Below are 21,489 nucleotides of genomic sequence, written 5' to 3' on the forward strand. Positions count from 1 at the left end.
GTTACTTTTATTTTTTCATATTTACTCTGGTTTATAGTTTGAAATCGATTTTCCAAAAAGTTTGATAACTCCATTAATAATCGCGTGTAACTGTGTGAACATATTAAGTAGAATTTCGCATTTTTCGTCTGTTTTAATTAAAAATGTAATACTGTAATTTTTATGAAACATTTCTAATAAATTTTAATTTTGTAAATGAAATGCATTCCTTTATGCACTTGTGATGGGGAAGCAGTTTTGTTAGTTTATAAATAATCGACACCTTTTTCCATGTAAACATGGAACACAGAAAATACAAAATCTTGAAAGATGTTACCTTGACGAAACAGATTGAAAAATTACATTTTGATACGAAATTTTAAGCTAACATAATCGCGCATTAACAATCTTTCAATGTGCGAGAAAACTGCTTAAAAGTATAATACCCCATGAAGTAACAAATGTTTGTTTTTTTTACCGGATTTTTGAACAGCGAAATCGATAATTTTCGGCTTGAATCAGTGATAGAAAAATTTAAGAATTATATTTCTTTGTCTGTCTCTCTGCCTGTTCTATTTATTTCATTAACTACTGATCTGGCTGAACATTCTGTGCATTCTTTTGCTATGATAGGGTTCAGCGAACTAAGTATCACCGAATCGGTTCGATGCACATTAAGGCATAATCAGAGACTGACAGAGATTAGTAACCACAATATCACATTTACTCTGCAAGTTTTCTCGAAAGATACTATATATATCTGACTGAAATTTTCTATGGATCTTTAATATGATAAGGTGCAGCGAATTAAATATGTAAGTATCCGCTTAATGCTGTTAGGGATTAATAGAGGCTTATATGTTTTATTCGGCACAATCACGTTGACATACAGGTTCTAACCAGATCATCGGTTAAGCAACGATGATCCTGGCCAGTAAAAGATGGGTTACCATTTACGAAAGCTAGGCGCTGTATGTACCACAGGGAGTCGTAGAAATTTCCAAGGTTGTAACTTGGGGGGCACGTTTAACTAATGGGGGTAAGATATAACCCCTAATCAAGACAGAAAACCAGGGGAAACTAGCATTTTTACTTGTCTTCCCGAGATTGCCATAGCTCTTAAATTTGGAGAGCAGTGGTCGCCGACGCTGTTAAAAAGCAAGGCCGCCGTATACATGCGTATGTATTTGTATTAAATGCAAAAATATAAGCACATATTTAAACATATTCAAACATCATTTAAACGTAAAGCCATCATTCAAAGTGACAATACTAAAACTTTTTGCCCGTTTTTAACAGAAAAAAACATGTACTTTCATATTTATTACGGGGCAAGTATGTCTTATTTGTGAAACACGTTGCTATAAGCCTGCTTCCTTAAGAGCTGCGCCATCGTTATCATCAAATCCTTGCCATAAACTGTCCTCACTAAATTTTCCATTCAGTATTTTTAATGTTTTTATAATATTCAAAATCATTTAATACCTAAAAATCCGTATGCCTTTTTTTCTATGTCTATTTTTTTCAAAGTGCATTTTTATCAGAGACGCACAATTACACGGCGGCGCAAAGCAATTCAAATGATTTTCTCTTGATTGTCTTTTTTTAACCAGTAAATATAGTAGTCAATGTGTCAAAATTGTAAAAAAAAAATGTAATTTGCCAAGCGTGGGTACACAAAATGTGTTATTTGTACGCATGTGCATATATATATATATATATATATATATATATATATATATATACATATATATATATATATATATATATATACTTTAAAGTCGGTTTATTTTAACTGTTTCTAAACAATTTACCGATTGCGTAAACAGTAACGACTGAGAGTAGAGAGTTATATGTTTTTGTTTCAAGTCTAGCTGATGGTACTTATATTTTTATGTTTTACTTTTGCAATCACTACTATATATTCGGTAGAATATAATATATAAAAATCGATAGCAAATTGATTATATAACATTAAATAGGATATCTGCATAAATCAAACTATCATATTTAAGCATATGTTACGAACGGGCAATGCCGAAATGCTTGCTAGTTTACTATAAGTACATCTTATTTACCCTTTAACGGATTTTGCTTTGATACGTGTAGTGCTATTTATAAATAATCATATTTTATTCCACCTGTATTTATTGCTAATCCTCTCATAATATTCATCATCATCCTATCCAATTAATGTACATTCATCTGCGACTGGATTTTAGTCTTCATAGTTGCGACATATTTATGAATACAAAGAAGGAATAATTTGGTATGTGGTAAATGAAATTACACCGGCTTCAAACTTTTCTTCGCATTGTGAAACTGCCACGATATACATTTTGCCTCCAAATGGAATTAGATTCCGATTCCGTCTTGTTGTGAAAGAGAAATCGAAATCTTGAGAAAAAAAAACGTTTTGCAAATAAGCAATGTTAACTATTACACAATGGCGAATGTCAGTACGATTCTAGGAAAACTAGTAATTTTTTTAAATGACTAAACCTCCATATAAGCAGATCATAATGAACCTTTGTCCTTTTTTCCTTGTAAATAGGACACGATTTTCTGAACTTGTTTTGTAGCAAGAAGACTTTTTTCTTCTTCGCTCGTTTAGAAATGATATCGAATTCGTCTCCGTGGTATTTGAGATAGCAACAACTTTACAAGACGACGCAGCGGGAGGGAAGATGAAGATGACCAAGATGGATGCTCGCTTGTGTATGTGTCTGATGTTCCTGCATCTACGTTTATATTCAGTTGATTTTTTTTCATGTTGTTGTGCAGCTTCATTAGAGCGATTGATGACCGACAGAGGCTGTGTTTGTCACAGCGAAGGTTGTTTATTTGGGCCTGTACATAATTAAATCATAGAAACATTAATGCGCCTATCGCATATCGATAGGTAAGAAAAATAGATAAGTTATGTTTATATATTTATATATATATATATATATATATATATATATATATATATATATATATATATATATATAATGGGTTAAGAAATTCCAACGAAAGAAAGATGTATATTTAAATTAGGGGGTAGTCACCAACAATGTGTATTTTTTAACATTATTTTATTATTCCGTGTTTTGTTTTTTCATTGAGAATTATGTTTAGATCACTGTAATGATGTTTTTAAATCATTGACATCGTTTCTAACGCGTTTCAAACGTTCTGTGAAGCGTCCTCTTCAGAAATTATTTTCAGAATGTGTTGGAGATGTAAAAATAGCATTTTCGTAGTTCATGAAACATTTAAAATGAAATATATATATATATATATATATATATATATATATATATATACATATAGTACTGTTTCGCTGTATCACAGCTCCTGTGCGGCTAGACATGACACTATCTCAAGTTCTATGTTATCACGAATGTTTTCGCTTCTTACTTGAATCAACATTGAATGTAGCAAATGGAAAGGTGCGACCCTGCCATGAAGTCTACAACACGAGCATAAGACGGCCTAGATCCACGTAACTCCAGCAAATTGCACATGACGCTAAATGTAATCTGAAAGATCTGATGAAACTGATGGAAAAAGGGAAATCTGGAGACAGGGACAAGGAAGCCAAGCAGATAAGATATAAGGAGAATAAAATGGCGCCTGTTTTAATGATACTACTTCCATTTCGTAACTCTTCTACTTTTTTAACTTAAGAAATACGAAATAGGAGACTTCCTATTAGAACAACTACTGTGTATCTATTTACAGAATTTATTTTTCCACATAGCAATGCACTTCGCAATCCCCACCTGATATACGCAAGCTGCACAAAAAAATTAGGAAGTATTACTTTTGGAACACTTCTCGTATATATAGTAAGTAATAACTATATATATATATATATATATATATATATATATATATATATATATATATATATATATATACTAGCAAACGTACCCGTCGTTGACTGGGTTCAAAAACAGCCTACAGATAATGGACTGATTTATGAAAGTATGATAGGTCATGAAAAGGAAGGGTTGTAAAGAGATAGCTTCGAATTTGGGGGTATCAAAACCAAAGCAAAATATGATGAAAGTAAAAATGAAATAGATAAACCCCATAATTTATTATACCATACCTGTTCACACGGAAACACTTATCACAATATTCTGTGGATCTATATTAAAAACTTTGTTAAACTTTGTGACATATTTCCATTCTATGGAGGTCGGGCGCGAACGAACACCCCATAATTATATTATACCATATTTCTTCAAACTGAAACATAATTATGAAAGTATACTTACGCAGATAGATATGAAAAGTCTTTATTAAAGTGTGTGCCTATTTCCATTCTATGGAGGCCGGGAGCGAACGCAGACCCCACAATTTTATTATATCATCCCTATTTTAGTTAAAACATACTATACAAAGTATTATTATATACATCTATATCAAAAACACTTGTAAGCGTTTTCTTTTAATTTTTAATTTTTTTATTTCCATACTTTGTGGACCAATCGCGAACGCAGACCCCACAATTTTAATGAACCACCGTTTTGCCAGATCTAACATAACCATTCCTCTGTCTCGATACATCTTCTATCATTATATGCAATAAGTTTTTTTTTAAAATAGTCACCTATATAGGAGCCTATTCGTGACCAGACACACACACACAGCCATTCAGCTTTATATTATAGATATATGTGTGTGTGTGTGTGTGTGCGCGTGCGAGTGTACATATCAGTTAAATTGCAATGATTTGATGAGAATTCATCAGGTTATTGCATGGAATTTCTTTTATCGCGTGTTTTTTTTTTTGTTTTTTTGTTTTTTTGTAAAAACACGTAGTGTTAAATTTGCTCGTAAGCCAATCAGATTATTTGCTATTCCTCACACATTTTTAGCAATTAATTGCTGCGCCTTCATCATACAAAGATTCAACTGACAGGGCGCGAGCCCGGGTAAAATGTATGGAGGTCCTAATCTTTCTAGTACTGAAGGCCCCACTCTCGACCTCGCTAGTGTATTCCAAAGAAAAGCAGAACAGTACATTTGGCACCAGTTTGGTTGCGGGATTTGCCGGATTAAGTAAGCACAGCACGCTGATTCGCCTTCGGGGCTTCACTCCTGATTTGGGACGTTTACTTCCCTACATTTGGCCGTTAGGATTGTTTATATTTTCCACCCTCTAGCCATTGACTTTTTGCAGCAGTCTATCTGCCTACATTCCCTCACGTGGTTCAGCCCGCCAGCTTAAGTGGCGTACCGGCGTGTAACACTTGAAGTAGCACGTGAGAGATGAGAAGATGGATGAGGTTCAGTTACGCTCATCCGCCCTAGCAGATAGGATACAGCATGCCAAGCTCTCAAAGGTACTGCCCCTACCCAGAGCCAACTACACCTCTAATGCCCACAGTCTTGTTTTATCTTATATGAAATAGTTTCAACAAAATGGGAATAAAACCTTATATTTCAAATGACTTGTTGGAACGACTGCGATGACACTTTGGTGATCGTCTTATCCATCAGCCGTGTGATCCTCACAAAATAAAAAAAACACCTTAGGTTTTATGGTTGAGTTATCTAAAAGATAAATCTATCGAAAAAAAACCTGCAAATACTTTGTTTTCCAATATTCAAGGCACCTTGGAACTGCAACGTAAGAGGTTACTGTGCTTTAGGAAACATTTTTATAAAGACAATCTAAGAAAGGAGCTGAGCAGCGAGACGTTTGTTCGCATTACATCAACATATTTTGCATGTGATTACAGTAATGAAAACTGGAAACAAGTGAGAATTATAAAATCTAGCAGAACGAGAAACGTCCCCTCTCTTTTTTTTTCTTTGCAACTTCCCCGTCACAGACATATATTTGCTAGTCTTATTCTTTTCTACGAACATTATTATGGCATGTTTGGACTATTTCCTGCTTCCTTTGTTCCAGCTCGTATGACTCGTTAGTCATCATGAATTCTGTTTTCATAAATAATTTAAAGAAAACTTCCTAATTCAGTAGCTTTTTTCTTAGAATTGTAGGAATCTCTTTCTGCGAGATATTTTCTTCCCTACCTTGCTTTTTCAAGATTCATGCTATAGACCTACCTCGTCTTTGCAATAATCATCTTTTCTTTTTGCTAACTTATTACGTCAAGAGGATCCATGCATTGTATGGAGTGATTTAGATTTAAAAAGTTAGCTTTCCAACATTTGACGATCTTTGCAGTAAAAGAGTAAGATTTTGCTGTTTGTCAGGTTTGTCGGAGAACTAATAGCGAGGTGGTCACCAGTGCAACGATTTCGTCGGAGTACAAACCATTGAAGTACTTGTACAAGAAGCACGGGCATGCAAAGTTTCAGCGAGTGCACTGAAGTTAGAGGTTAGTTGACAGTGCGTGGTGCAGTTTTTATAGAAATGGCTTCAGACAAGGCATAAAACCACCTAAAGTTAGGGACTAAAAGTACGACTTCAATGTCAAAAGTTGACAAAGATAAGTATTTGATTGAATTAGATCTGATCCAGAAAATAACAATTCTTCTATCCTTGTCAGAAATACCATTGGCTTTGCAATCAGAGGATGCGGCAAAGTTATTGAAAATCTGCGAGTTTTACGCAGATTTGTTTTGATGTAGTCATAACTATTAGAATGTACCAATTTGCCGGATAATAACAAGTTAATTATTTGGATCCAAGACAATTTTCTATATTATCACACGCGATTCAACGTTTACTGTCCAAACTGAGACAAATAATTGAGATAAATCTTACCCCCCCCCCAAAAAAAAAAAAACACGTGCATAAAATCTTACTTAAAGGAGTATACGCCAGTAAAAGTTTACAAAAAATAAGGCGAGAAATATTTGCTTTTACTTAAAAGGAAAATTCGCTTTCGTTCTCTTGAGGTTTTAGTCGCATTCAAGCGACTCTATAAGTCACTCCGTCGGTCTGTCGATCGGTCAGTCTGTCCGTAACACTTTTGTGCTTGGCCTTTTTGGTTAAGATCAATGGTCTGTTGTTAATAGATGCTGTTTCTAGCTTTTTAAGCTTTTCTTGGCCTTTTGGCCCAGATCAAAATCCTGAGCATCCTCGCCCAATTACTGTATCCAATGTCGTGGACAATGTGAGGCCACCGTGGGACCGGGAAAGACAAATAGTCTATGTTACAATCCTGGCCATGGCGAGAATGGTGATTTGGACGTCACGTCTGCAAAGTTGTCTTTTGCTGATCAGGATCTGATTGCTTTCTTTAAACACCAACTACGGGTGAAGATCAGATGTGATAGAAGAAGGCTGCATCGCGTGGCATTTGACAGAAAATGGATACATGTAGCAAGTCTGTGTGTACGAAGAGGAGCCAAATTTGAATACGTGTTCCCCGCCTAGGTGTGGAACGCGCAGTTCCGTAAAGTAAAATTTAACAAATAGCCTCTCAGCTAGCTGAGTGTGTGTTCCATCCCTCCCTGATAAGGAAGCCTCCAAGATCCCCACCCCCTCTTTCTTGCAATTTTTGTTTTCACCCCCTCCTCTAAATTTCACTCATCTTGGAGAGAAAGAAATACAAACTAACCTCATTCGTTACCCACAAAATTTTCCTTTCTCCATTCACCCCCATCTAGAGGGCATCCCCACTTAGAGACTGACCCGCAGAAGCTAGGTTCCTTTTACAAACCTAGTGGAACGGGCAGTCTATCAACTAGACGGGGTTGGGAGGGTCCTTCTAATACCCCCTCTTTCCCCCCGCCCTCGACACGAATGAATTATTGTACCATTTTTATTGTTATCTTTTTTTGTTTTTACGTCAATAAAAAATATTTTAAAAATTGGGAGTTAAGTAGAATGTCGCCCAGTATGAAAGGGTGAATGTGGTATTATGGTGAAAGATACTAGCTGGGAGAAATTTTGATTTTGTTTAGTTCTGGAGTGACAAGGATGACCAACGACACCCACAATCCCACCCCTGTTTAGTTGGCCACGGGCCTAAGTTTTTTGTTCATTGTTGATTTTCAATGTTTTTTTTTAACATGAATAAAGGATTTAATATCTCAAAGTGTAGTATCTGTTCCGGCAGATACTGCAGGCAAAGACCATATGTGGGGGCAACCCCACATATAAGACCTTGGTAAATGTAGGGGAAACCCTTCATACCAATTGTCACTATCCAGCTCCCCTACTCCCCGGGTAGTTGATCCCCATTTCCCCTTCACTCCTCACATTAAAAATCAGCCTTGTGCCTAATTTTCTCGTTGGGGGAGCAAATAAATACAGCTTTTCTTGGCCTTTTGGCCAAAATCAAAGTGTAGTATCTGTTCCGGCAGATACTGCAAGCAAAGACCATATGTGGGGGCAGCCACACATATAAAACCTTGGTCAATGTAGGGCAAACCTTCATACCAATTGTCACTATCTAGCTCCCCTACTCCCCGGGAAGTTGGTCCCCATTTCCCCATTCACTCCTCACATTAAAAACCAGCCTTGTGCCTAATTTTCTCGGTGGGGAGCAAATAAATACCATTTTCTTGGCCTATATGAGTTTTATTAGAAAAATAATATTATAATATTGTACTTAAACCAAATTTTGATTTATAATTTTACTCTATTTTATTTCTATCTTTAACCCATATTAATTTTCTTATGAAGTTAAATCCATACCTTTATTTTAATTTTTTCCAGATACATCTGCCTTACTTTTAATGCTAAGTTTATTTATGGTGTCTTTTACATATAATAAAAACCCTTCCCAATATTTTGCTGATGAGGAAACTTTGTTTGTTATTAAAAACTCTATATATAAAAATTATTGTCCGTAACTTGATGTCTACCACAATAAAAACATTGTTTTCCGAAACGATCGTACAAATTATTGATTTTGTTGTTGTTCTTTCTTATGAAACGGATTTTTAATTTAATTATAATTTGATTTTTAAATTATCAATCACATTACTATATATATATATATATATATATATATATATATATATATATATATATATATATCCTCCTCAATCAGAACGACAAACTAAACAACATACTTAAAACAACAAAAATAATAAAAAGCAAACGCCAACCCCAAAACTTAAAACACATCCTAACTTCCTCAAAACTCGTCCCACATACTACAAAAGGAGTTACAAAATGCAACAAACCGCGATGTCGAGTATGTGACATAATAATAGAAGGTAACACATACACATTCAAAAACCCAGCACAAACATTCAAAATAAAAAAGGATCTAAATTGCACCTCCAGAAATGTGGTATATGCACTATGATGCACAACATGCAACAAATCCTACATAGGCGCCACCAAAGATTTCAGCAATAGAGTGGCCTTACATAAGAGCAACATCAAAATTGCAGATAACAGACACCTCTATGTTTCAAAACACGTACACACATGCAGTGGAAACAGCTTCAAAATAATGCCAATCTTCCAAACAGACAATTATTTTTATTTACTTACACAGGAAAAAAACTTCATCACCAGATTCACTCCTGAACTGAACAGGGCCTAATATCATCACACAAAAACATGAAATGCAAGGTACACTCGCATGCACATCCATACACATATACACACACACATAAATCAGAACCGACACATTAAAACTCACACACGTGCGCGCATACAACCACACACAGACATAACACCTCTATCTCAAATACAACACACTGAACAATACCAACCCTACTTAACCTCGAAACCAACAACACTAGGAAACAACTAGAACCACAGTATAATATCTGTTCCAACACCTCGCTCCCTCCTCAGTCAGTGGAGGAGAACCCCCTCATGACTGAAACAACTATCATCCCTTCTATCATCCTCCTCCCATACCTATACCCTCTCCAATGCCCCCCTCCGGGGAACAAAATCTTCCCCACACTAGGAACCGATCCTGGGTCTGGCCATACCCACATGGGGAGACAAATAAATAGAAACATTAAAAAATCCCCTATACATATTTTAAATACACCCCTCTTTCTAAACAAACTTAACATAAGGAATACCCGAAAAGACTAAAACGAAAAATCACAATACTAAAATCCAAGAATCCAAAAAATAAATATCAAAATAGAATGAAAGCACCCCTACCCTTATTTCAAAAGAGCTAGTCCCCCCTCCCCACACATACACATTAGTAACGATCTAACCTCGGACCACAGTCGCCTTCCTAAGGAAGCAAATAACCCCAAAATACTATAAAACAATATACACATTCCCAAACCAACAAAAGCAAATACACACACGCACACACACGCGCACACACACAAACACACACACATACACGCACACACACACACAAACACACACATACACACACACCCTACCCCACCCTAAAGGAAAAGAAAAAAACATTAGCAGAAAGAGATAGCCAGGTCAGCGGTCTCCCTCGACAAGCCCAATAAAAGAGCAATAAAAGAGTAATAAAAATTGAGCATGCCAATGAATAATAAACACTTACAAGCCTCCACCCCTTTGAAAAACTTCAAATTAACTACGAAAATCGCCATTTTTATATCTCCAACACATTTGAAAATAATTTCTGACGAGGACGCATCACAGAACGTCTGAAACGCGCGTAAAAACGATTTCAATGACTTAAAAACAGTATTACAATGATCCAAACATAATTCCCAATGAAAAACCAAGACACGGAATAATAAAATAATGTTAAAAAAATACACATTGTTCGTGACTACTCCCTTATTTAAATTTATATATATGTATATCTATATGTATGTATATATATATATATAGATAGATAGATAGATAGATAGACAGATAAATAGGTAACATAATATATTTAGAAATCTGAAGAGGATCCAGTCCCAGAAACCAAGTGTATGCTGTATTGAAGCGGAGTCAAGTTCTATTGAATTGGCCGCTGGTTGTAATACAATCTTGATTAACATGTCTGATGTTATTTGTCGAGAACCCGTAAAAACATGACTCGAATATAATGCGGCGTTTTTTGTTTTGTTTTTGTGTTTTTTATAGTTACAAGACTCCCGATATCATGAGAACGGTCTCATGTGGAGTTGAATTGAGTCTTTGTCGATAGAAGATTTCCCTCGCAGACATTAATTTAACGATACGCTCATGAGATAAGTCATCGTCTTGGGCAAAAGAGGTGTTTCTCGAATTGCAGTCGCATTTCTAACTGGAAGGGTTTTGAGCCGAGGGTCAATATTTTAGATTGTAGGTCTGTTCTTTCATGTTTATTGTTGTTGAAATATATTTCTGATTATTTTTTTGTGTATTTTTAAATTAGTTATGTTGATTAGTAAACTAATTAATGATAAAAAGAAGAAGAAGAAAATGGAGAAGAAGAAAAAATAAAAGAATATTAAGAAGTCAAAGACGAAGAAGAAACGAAGAAATGGAAGAGTACAAGAAGTTGAAGAAGACAGACAAGAAGAAAAACAATAGCAAGGAAGATAAGCTTCCTATTAAAAAAAAAACGAAATAGATAAAAGAGAAAGGGAAAAGCGTAATTCTTTATGTACATCACTCCAGACTAAAACTGAAGCCACTTGATACCAAAAGGTGAAGAAGAATTAAAATACTTCAAGGTTAAAAATTAGACAACGATGAATTGTAGACAAGTACATCCTACCTGAAAAATAGCAATCTTTTCCCCCTTGTTACGGAATATAAAGACTAAAGGAAAAAATGATGACAACGAGAGTGATTTCTCTTTTACTTTTATTGTTGTTGAAAGATATTTCTTCTGATGACATTTTTGTAGTTTAAAATTAGTTCTATAGAGTAATAAACTAATTAACTGATATGGAATAATGATCAGAAGAAGAAGAAAATCGGGAAGAAGAAGTAAAGGAAGACTAAGAAGGAAAAGGTTGCCGACAAGACGCTATTGAATAATTAAAATAAATACCTTACAACTGGGGCAGAAATGAAGTACCAAAAGCAAATATGAAGTAGTAGTTGTAGGAGTAGTAGTAGTCGCTGTAGTAGTAGTTGTTGTAGTAGAAGAAGCATGCGAACGATAAATGTGAAATGAAGTAAAAACGAGAATAAAATAAAGAAAACAGTTAAATGAAAACAAAAGAAAAGAAAATAGAAAAAAATGAGAAAAAAATACACTAAAAATTTAAACAATGACAAAAAACAGAAAAGGATAAATTACAATGAAAGGAAGAAGACTCTATTAGCAAGTACTTGTAAAAGTTTTAGAGTTTAGCCGAAACAATGACAGATCACGTGACAAAAATGGAAGGAAGGAGACAAAATAGAATAAAGAGTTCTGATTATTTTATAAAATTAAATTAATTACGTCTTAATAGACATGCATAAGCATTTGATATTCGGATCTCGGTGGGGTTTTGTCCATCGGTTGCGGTGTCACAATTCAGTTCGAAATAGCATTAAACACGCAGATTAAATGGTCTCACGTTATCATGAATGCGTAGACATCTATATAAGAGATTGCATCCATCGATTAGTAGGTAACACTGAGATTTGAAACAGCATTCTCCTTATTTTAACTCTGAAATTTAAGTCTGAAAAAAAGGAACATTGTGTCAATTTGTCGCTGAAAATTTGGAAAGACTTTTCATTTTGTTCAATACCATACAATTGAAATAAATTCCCCTTAAACCGTCACGTTACTGTCATAAAAAGATGTTTTTTAATTGTTAATGTTGAAAGGAAAAACTAATCCGTGAACTTTTAGATACGTATCGCGTAGTACAGCAATTTTATATGAATCGACATGGGTGCAGTCAGCACCAACCCTATTCAGGTTTAACTGGCTTCCTCCGAAGGCGGAAGTTTCATGGGAGTATGAAATTCACAAGCGGTCCCCAGTCGCATGTATATCCCCGTTAGGGGAGATTACAACGTTAGGTTTTTGCAACTTTTTGCAGGGAGGTGTCGACGTCCTCCTACATACAGGTCCTGGAATTTCCAAATTAGTCACCCATTTTAGTAATGATCAGGCTCAACGTATCTTAACTTCGGTGATCTGACGGGAACCGGTGTGTCAACGTGATTATGAAGTATGAATCGACATGCTAAAGTTTCCTTATTTACTTGCTTTCTCACGATGGAAGAATTCGACACAAGGTCGGTTTTTAATGTGGGGAAAATTCAGCTACCAAAAAAAGGGCACTTTGGATAGGAACAAAAATAGATATTGTCTCAGTTATGAAGGGTTTCTACTCTACTGATTGAGGACATAACATGTGAAGTGTAGCATTAGAACAGATACTATGCTGTGATCTTGGTCCGAAGGCCAGGACCGGTCTGGTTACGTCGGTTCCCTCCATTCTTATAGGTTTGATTCTGTACTAAACTTCATTATGATGTAAATAAAATCATATATACTCAGAACAGCGTATCAGTCAACCACACTCATTGTTGTGATAATACACTTCTTTGCATGCATAATTTGGAGAATATTTTTAAGTCCTCTTCTGGAAGAACCCAGTTTCAATGTGTGCCACAAACATTTGATTCATGCAAAGTCTGTAGTGGAATAGGGACCGTGAATGGTTGGTAACATTTAATGCTACTAAAAATAAGCTTCTTCCCTTTAAAGACTACAAAACTCCTTCTCACCAACCAATTGTCGTGTCAAATAATACTCTTCTCCGTCTAGCATCAACAGACAATATACATTGGAGCGAATAAATTGGGAATATTATGAGGCCTATTTTAAAATAGTGCTCTACCTCTTCTGTGCTGGAAAATTTACTAAAATTCCACGATTCGTCTGTGTATAGAGCATTGTTGCCTCATTTGAGCTGGTGCATGAAGGGTTCGGTATTTTTTAACGCTTGATTAAAACTAAATAGCTTACATTACAACTTCTTATGGTTATTAGATGTGTTCTAACATATCAGGGACAAAGCAGCCGTAAACAATCTAAAACGTACAAACAATAAGATGTATGAAATAATTAATCAATATTATAACACTTCAAAGACAAGACGGGCATAAAGACTTAGCAATCAAAACAAAACAAAAAAATGGAAAAAAGAATATTCGATTAACAAAAAAAAAAAAAACGCATATATATATATATATATATATATATATATATATATATATATATATATATATATAAAAGTGAAAATGTTTGTGTGTGTGTCCGTGTATATTTCTCTACCAAATAACTGTCAATTGTCGGTCTAGAGACTCGAGATTTGGGAAAATCTTTTTAATCGGTTTTCGACCAGAGATTTGGCTGGCAAGGGATCACAGTTCAACGATTTGACTTTTGAAAACTACCAAAACTCCTCCGCCAACTTTGGGTTTAAACACTTGGATTTTAAATGTAGGTTACTTGGACATGGATCAGACTTTATAATTTGAGCACCAAGACAATAAATGTTAAGGTGTCGAATTTGAGGTCCAAGTAGAACAAATACCTCTACAGTCTCTACCAAATTACTCAGCCAATTTCTGGTCTAAAGATTTGAAATTTTACATAAAGTGTCTTCAGAGATAGGACAAGCTTTTTAATCGGTTTGGGTAGAAAATTTGAGCTGCCAACGGGTCAAAGTTAAAAAACTTGACCTTTGAGTTGTCTAGCAAACTACTCAGCCAGTTTTGGGTCTAAACATTTGAAATTTATAGATAACAGGTATTCAGACATGCGGCAAACATTTTAATCAGTTTTTGGTGGAAAATTTTGCTGTCAACAGGTCAAAGTTAAAAGAGTGCACCTTTGTAGATTCTACCAAATTCCTCTGCCAATTTTGGGTCTAAAGACTTTAAATTTTAGATGTAGGTAATTTGGATATAATTAAAACTTTTTATTTTTATTTGAGATAAAAAATAAATGTTAAGAGGTTGGAATTGGGGTCAAAGTTTAAAAAATTGACCCCTGCGTTCCTTTCAAAATTACTCGTACAAATTTTCGTCTAAACATATGAAATCTTACATAAAATGTATTCACACGTAGGCAAGTTATGAACAGTACATAGGGCCCGAGCAAAGCCGGTCGAACTGCTAGTACAAAAATAAAGTAAAAATCTCTCAATCTAAACCTGAAAAAAAGCATTTTAAGGAAACAAGGCGATATTTCCATTCATTAGTTGGTATCAAGCTAAATAATAGGAAACTTCATCGGGTATAACTACAGTTGAAATCACATTTTTCTTTCATTTTTCACTTTTATCTCCGACTAACCGTACAAAATACTATGTTAGGATTTTCTTTTCGTTCATTACAAGAAAGCAACTATCCTTCATTTTAAAATAAAGATGAAGATTTGTATATATATATATATATATATATATATATATATATATATATAGTTTGGCAAAACTTGTAATTGGTAAAAACCTGAAGAGAGTGCTCAAGTGCCCAATACTATTGCAGAGCAAATATCTGTTTTATTTTTTATTACCGTTTTATCTGTTTGGTTACATATGTTTCAGATGTTGGACCAGACCATGTTTACGATCTAACAGCCTCGTCAGACCTTACAGAAGTGGCCCTGTATATATATATATATATATATATATATATATATATATATATATATATATATGAGAGCGGGGGGGTGTTGCATAATCATGCGTCACGGGACCAATTTGTGCAGGCAGTGTGGATCAGTTACGCAAGAGAACAATAAAAAAACAGGTACACTAACTCTAAGACCCAGTGGCTACACATATCGTTGTCTAGTGATGAACTCTTCAAAATGTAACCAGACACTCATTGGTCATTGAAATTACCGCTCCGATGTTCTAAGCGCACAAAATGCGCACGACCCTAAGTTCGGGTAGCGGAATATTTAACACGCTGGTCGTCCGTTGTCAGGTGTTGAAGTTGAGCTCTTCTTTTACGGGTGCACTGATCAGCAGGTATGGACCTCTCCCATCTGCTATTCGGGCGTCAAGTTTACTGGTAGATCCGAAAATTAACTGGATTATCTTCCAAAGATTAAAGCAACTAATAATCATTTAACAATTTCGGAGGTCACTTTTTGATAAACGAAAATAAGTATTGCAATTGAAGAATTCATAGATGGCCTAATTACAAAAAACGAAACAATTGAACTTCTCTTCTGATTTTCGGATTTTGTAATCATGCTCATATTTGTTTATTTTGTTTTAACTTAACTTTTAAGTTCCTACTTATATTCAAAAATTGACATACTAATTACATGAAGTATTCTGTGCTGCGAAACAGGTGCCGTCAAGAATTGAACATTTTATCATTCATACAGATATAAACGGTAAGATGAACAACATTTTGTAATCTTGCATATAGAGCGTTTGTGATTTATTTGTATAATGTGCTCCATGGTTACATCGAGTTTTATAGATTAAGGAATTGGTATAAATAAAAGGTGAGCTATAATTGGATATGCATATATATATATATATATATACATATATATACATATATATATATTACGCTTACATTTCAAGTATTTACGATATATATATATATATATATATATATATATGTGTGTGTGTGTGTGTGTGTGTGTGTGTGTGTGGGTGTGTGTGTATTACGATTACATTTCAAGTATTTACGAAATATATACCCAGGGTGACCCAAAAATATAGTCACTGTGTACACTTTATTAATTAGAGTTGCGCCCGTTTTTGGGGTCAGACTATATATATATATATATATATATATATATATATATATATATATTACGATTACATTTTAAGTATTTAATAAATTTGTGTAAAAATAATTACAATGTTAAGCAACCCCTTTTATTTCTGTTCGTAATTCATTTTCATACTGGTTTATACGTTTTTTTTAATATTTTTTTCTTTTTTTAAAGTCCTACTTTGAAATGCTTTTATTAATTTACTTTTTGTGTCAGACACCATTTAATATGATTATTAATATAATTACGAACACTAGTGGAGGTTATTTTACGTCATTTCTCATACTTTTGACGAGTGTACGCTTTAAATACTGATAATCTTGAAAGGCTTTTCGACTAAATAGATATGTACATATACAGTTTTGAACGGTTCTCACAGGTTAAATGATTTAGCAAAACTCAGTATGAATAGCTATTCAATCCACCTGAACAAACTAAAAGATAAAGTAAAGCGCCGAATGTTAACACTGTTTTCGATATTACTGGATATGGTTATTTTTGATATGCTTCTGCCGGACATAACTCTGAAAATATCTCGACCGTCTGCCTCCTTAGTAGATCTTCATTCAAAACGAATAATGAATAAAAGCACCTGTCAAATATCTCTTAAGAATGTGTTGCCGTAGCAGACGGAAGAGTAGAATAAATCGATAATTATCGATCGATCACTTTCGTGGGTTCAAATATTCTATAATGAATTCTTATGTCACTATTTACCTTTGAAAACAACACAGCAATTGATTTCTGTGTTCTGTCTGCATATTGATCGCCCTTTTATCTTCCTCTTTCCCACTTTCTCCTTAACACGCACACGCACACACACGCACGCACACACACACACACATACACACACACACATATATATATATATATATATGTGTGTGTGTGTGTGTGTGTTATTAAGTACAGCCACGGTTATTTATGAATAAATAGCCGCCTGTGTGCCTAAAATTTTAGTGTCAACTTGGGCTCTGCTTTGAGCAGGTGACACCTTCCCTTCCACTTGAAAATTTTAGAAACTATCTATATGAACCCCTTGATACCTTTCTTTCCAAACAAAGAGAATATCTTTTCAGACTTGATGTAGTTTCTTTCTGATTTTTTCCACTTGTCTGTCGCCATATTTTAATCCTTATATATTATTTCCTTAAACGTTATTAACGTCTATTTTTGCTCTAGCGAGTGAGGTGCGAAACTAGTCAGCTTGCTATTCAGTTTTTATATGTTTTAAGTCATCATGATTAATAAATTGGGTGTTTTCATAGCTATTATATATATATATATATATATATATATATATATATATATATATATACTAGCTTGCCGCCAATGAAGGAACTCACACACAAAAAAGTGATTTTTACAAATGTATATATATGCTTGTATTTGGCATTCTTGTGAGCAAAGGAAAGAGTAAGGGCACAACATATTTTTCATTGAATGCCTATGTTTTTTTTTTACTTCTGTACGGACATTTTACAACGAAAATTATTGTCCTAATTTATTCGGCTACTTATTAAAGACAGTCTTAAATCAATAAAACGACAGACATTTCGAAACCATACAAAACGGATTTAAAAATGACGAGAAAACATGAAGAATGACAAGTCAACAACGAAAAAAAAACTATTAAACGTTAATGTTTAGTTCTATTTGTTCAAGTGCCGTACTTTGGGGTAATTGCGCTAAATCCAGGGGTAATTGCGCCAATTAAAATGCGTGGTTGCCAAAAGAGCACTTTTTTTAGTTGTCGCAATTACCGCAAAGTACGGTATAGTTTCAGGTATATTATCTTTTTATCAAGCAACCTGATGTAAGAGGAATGTCTGTTACTTTTGTCTTGAAAAGAGCAAGGCTATAAGGTTAGAACAAAAATGTAAAAATATATTTGAATAGGAAACTGTTCTACAATGATATTAAACAGTGCATTGATGCGTCCAGAAAAGCTGGGTGAAAATAGGGAATGGATCAGAAAATTCTGACGAACGCATGTCATAATATTATTTATAGATACGAATGCTTGTCAGATTAATTAGCCTAAACATAAACAGCATCATGATCAAAAACAGGCGACGGAGGAGAAGAACAAATAGAATGTGAGTCAGAAAAAGAAGTGAAAAGGATCCGATAAGAATAGTTAATAAAGTCATATCAAGAAAGCTTGTAGGAAAGATAAACGTTTAGGACAAGTCATAAGACAGACAACAGTTGACAACTTTCAACAACTAGCTCTACATAGAGACCGATGAGTGAAGTTTCAGTATATGATCAATATTGCTGAAAATAGCATTAAAATGAGGAGATACTTGCTGAGAAATAGAGCAAACTATCGAGATATTAAGCTAGCTGGATGAAGTTGTAATGCAGTATCAATACTGCAAGATATATCATGATTACCAGAGGAGTCATTGTAAAAATTGGAATGGTACAAAAAGAAACAAAGAAGATATGGGCAACGACACACAATAGATTGCAGATTGATGACATGTGCAATGAGGAAATCGTCGCGAGGAAACAGATGAAGCAAATGAGTATAACGATCTAAGAGGGCAAGAAGCAAAAATCTATTAACGTCCAACTCGTTGCTATCAATAGAAGATTCTAAAATATTGGCACACATAGCAAGAGTGTTCCCATTTTTCATAATCATTGGTGTTTTCTAAATTGAATTAAATCTCAGGACTAAATTATCTATTGCATGATATCACCATTATATTAAAAAATGTAATGATTGGTAACTTCGGCTCTATGCAGTGATTTCCAATGATGACGTAGCTCAGGTCTCTCAACAGAATGCCCTTATTTTACTCCAAGAATTCAATAAATATACATTTACATCCTATTTCGTCCTTTATTTTTTATTCTTTTACAAAGGAGCCCGAACTTATCAAGGCCCTAAGACCACTCGAGGAAAGATTAAAATACCTTCTTGGCAACAGATTTGAATAAGTAATCGATTTCAGGTCAAGTGTGAAGGTAAAACCGGAAATATTGTCAAAGCAGAGAGCTTCTATAAAACGATAACAAGTCATATCAATTGGGACAAAGTAAAGATCAGAGCGTTTATGGTGAAATGATAGAAACTTGGTTTCTAATGCGTTAATTTTAACTAATTACATTTTGACCCATTGAACTAAGTGTTGAAGATCAGAGGAGACGCCCTCAGAGAGATCTTGGTCGTTATGGGCATTTGTAATTTTGTCATATATGAGAGCATTCTGAGTTTATATGTTGACAGATAAACTTAGAATGCCATTTGGCAGATTATTGGGCACGAGTGGATCCTCGACGCACGCTAGCTTTGAGAAGTTACGACCTAATTTTCCAAAATCGATTTCCTTTACACAACTGTATATAATATTTAAGGTGTGGATATAAATAAAATGTGGAAATCGTATATTGTTGTGCATATAATTTTGCGTATCTGTATAATTATGTATATTTTGTATGGCATATGTATGGTGATCCAACGGGAACTGGTGTGTCAACGTGATTATGTTGACACACCAGTTCCCGCTGGATCACAAATGTTAGGCAACATTGAACCTGGTCAGTACAAAATAAGTGATCATTTGGGATTATGAGGTGATTTGTCTTCTCTGCTTATCTTGGCATTGTTTCTAGTCATTCTGGACTTCTTGCCACTGAACTCAAGCAGTGTCGATTCAGGAGAAGTGTGTTTGTTGATTGCGAAACCATGCCTCACAATTACACCATCAGATGCCTTTACAGAAGGCATACTTTGTTTTTCGAGACTGAACGGAGGCATCGGATTTGGAACGTGTTGATATTATTAGAATGTCGAAAATAGATCGAGAGATTATATATATATATATATATATATATATGATTATTTCCACAGCCCATATATTTATTTCCACACCAGCCAACACACCGGAAGTCTTACACTCGAGTTTCGGCCTCATTTGAGCTCATCAGTCAGATATATTCGCAACCTGGGCGTGAAATCCGTTCCTCATGTATGCGAGGCAAGCACTCTACCAACTGAGCAAAACTTTGTGGAGATAATTATATATAATCCCTCACCTCCTGAAAATTATATATATATATATATATATATATATATATATATATATATATATATATAAATTACAATAAGTTTACCAAGGTAATCAAAATGGTAAACTTAAAATATATTATAAATATTAAAGAGTTAATATTTACAAGTAAAATAAACTCAGCCAGATGTAAAAGCTCAACAAAACCGAAAAGGAAATAGAGCTTATAATATGAAATAATATGAAATTAATTTTAAATTCGACCGTTTTGAATTTACCTTCTTTGGATTTTTACCCTTCACCGGACTATCCATTCATGTGAAATCTTTTTATCATTTTCTTTTGCCTCCTGTTCCCCTTACCTCTCCCTTTTTTTAACCAAGTAAGATCTGTGACTTACTTGTAGTTTCATTAAATACCTTTATATGCAAAATCTGATCCTGCATTTTGCTAATTCCTGCCCTCTGATGAGAAGGAGAGTATTTCTTCGAAACTCCGCGGATTAAGGACTATCCGCTTATCTTGTGTTTCCTTTCTTAAAATTAAATATGTTTTAACTCTTTTTCAAGATTTCTTTTAACATGTTTTATTAATCATTTGTTCATATATATATATATATATATATCAGGAGATTATTGACTCGGAAATACGCAGAGTCGATGATTAATTTGAAAACATTCGCATATGTACACGGACGTATATAAACACACGTGAGTTCATCGAATATGATCCATTTCCTGTTATTTTTCTTCTTCTCGTTAATGTAATATCTCTATCTTTAATATTACGTTGCGCGTGTGTGTGTGTATGTGTGTGTGTGTGTGTGTGTGTGTGTGTGTGTGTGTGTGTGTGTGTGTGTGTGTGTGTAAGTTCATTCCTGATAGGTTCCCAAACCGAAAGGTTATTTTTATTCCGGTAGTGTT

Source organism: Euprymna scolopes, chromosome 18 (genome assembly GCF_053919585.1).
Source record: "Euprymna scolopes isolate OS-2025 chromosome 18, ASM5391958v1, whole genome shotgun sequence".
Lineage (NCBI taxonomy): Eukaryota > Metazoa > Mollusca > Cephalopoda > Sepiida > Sepiolidae > Euprymna > Euprymna scolopes.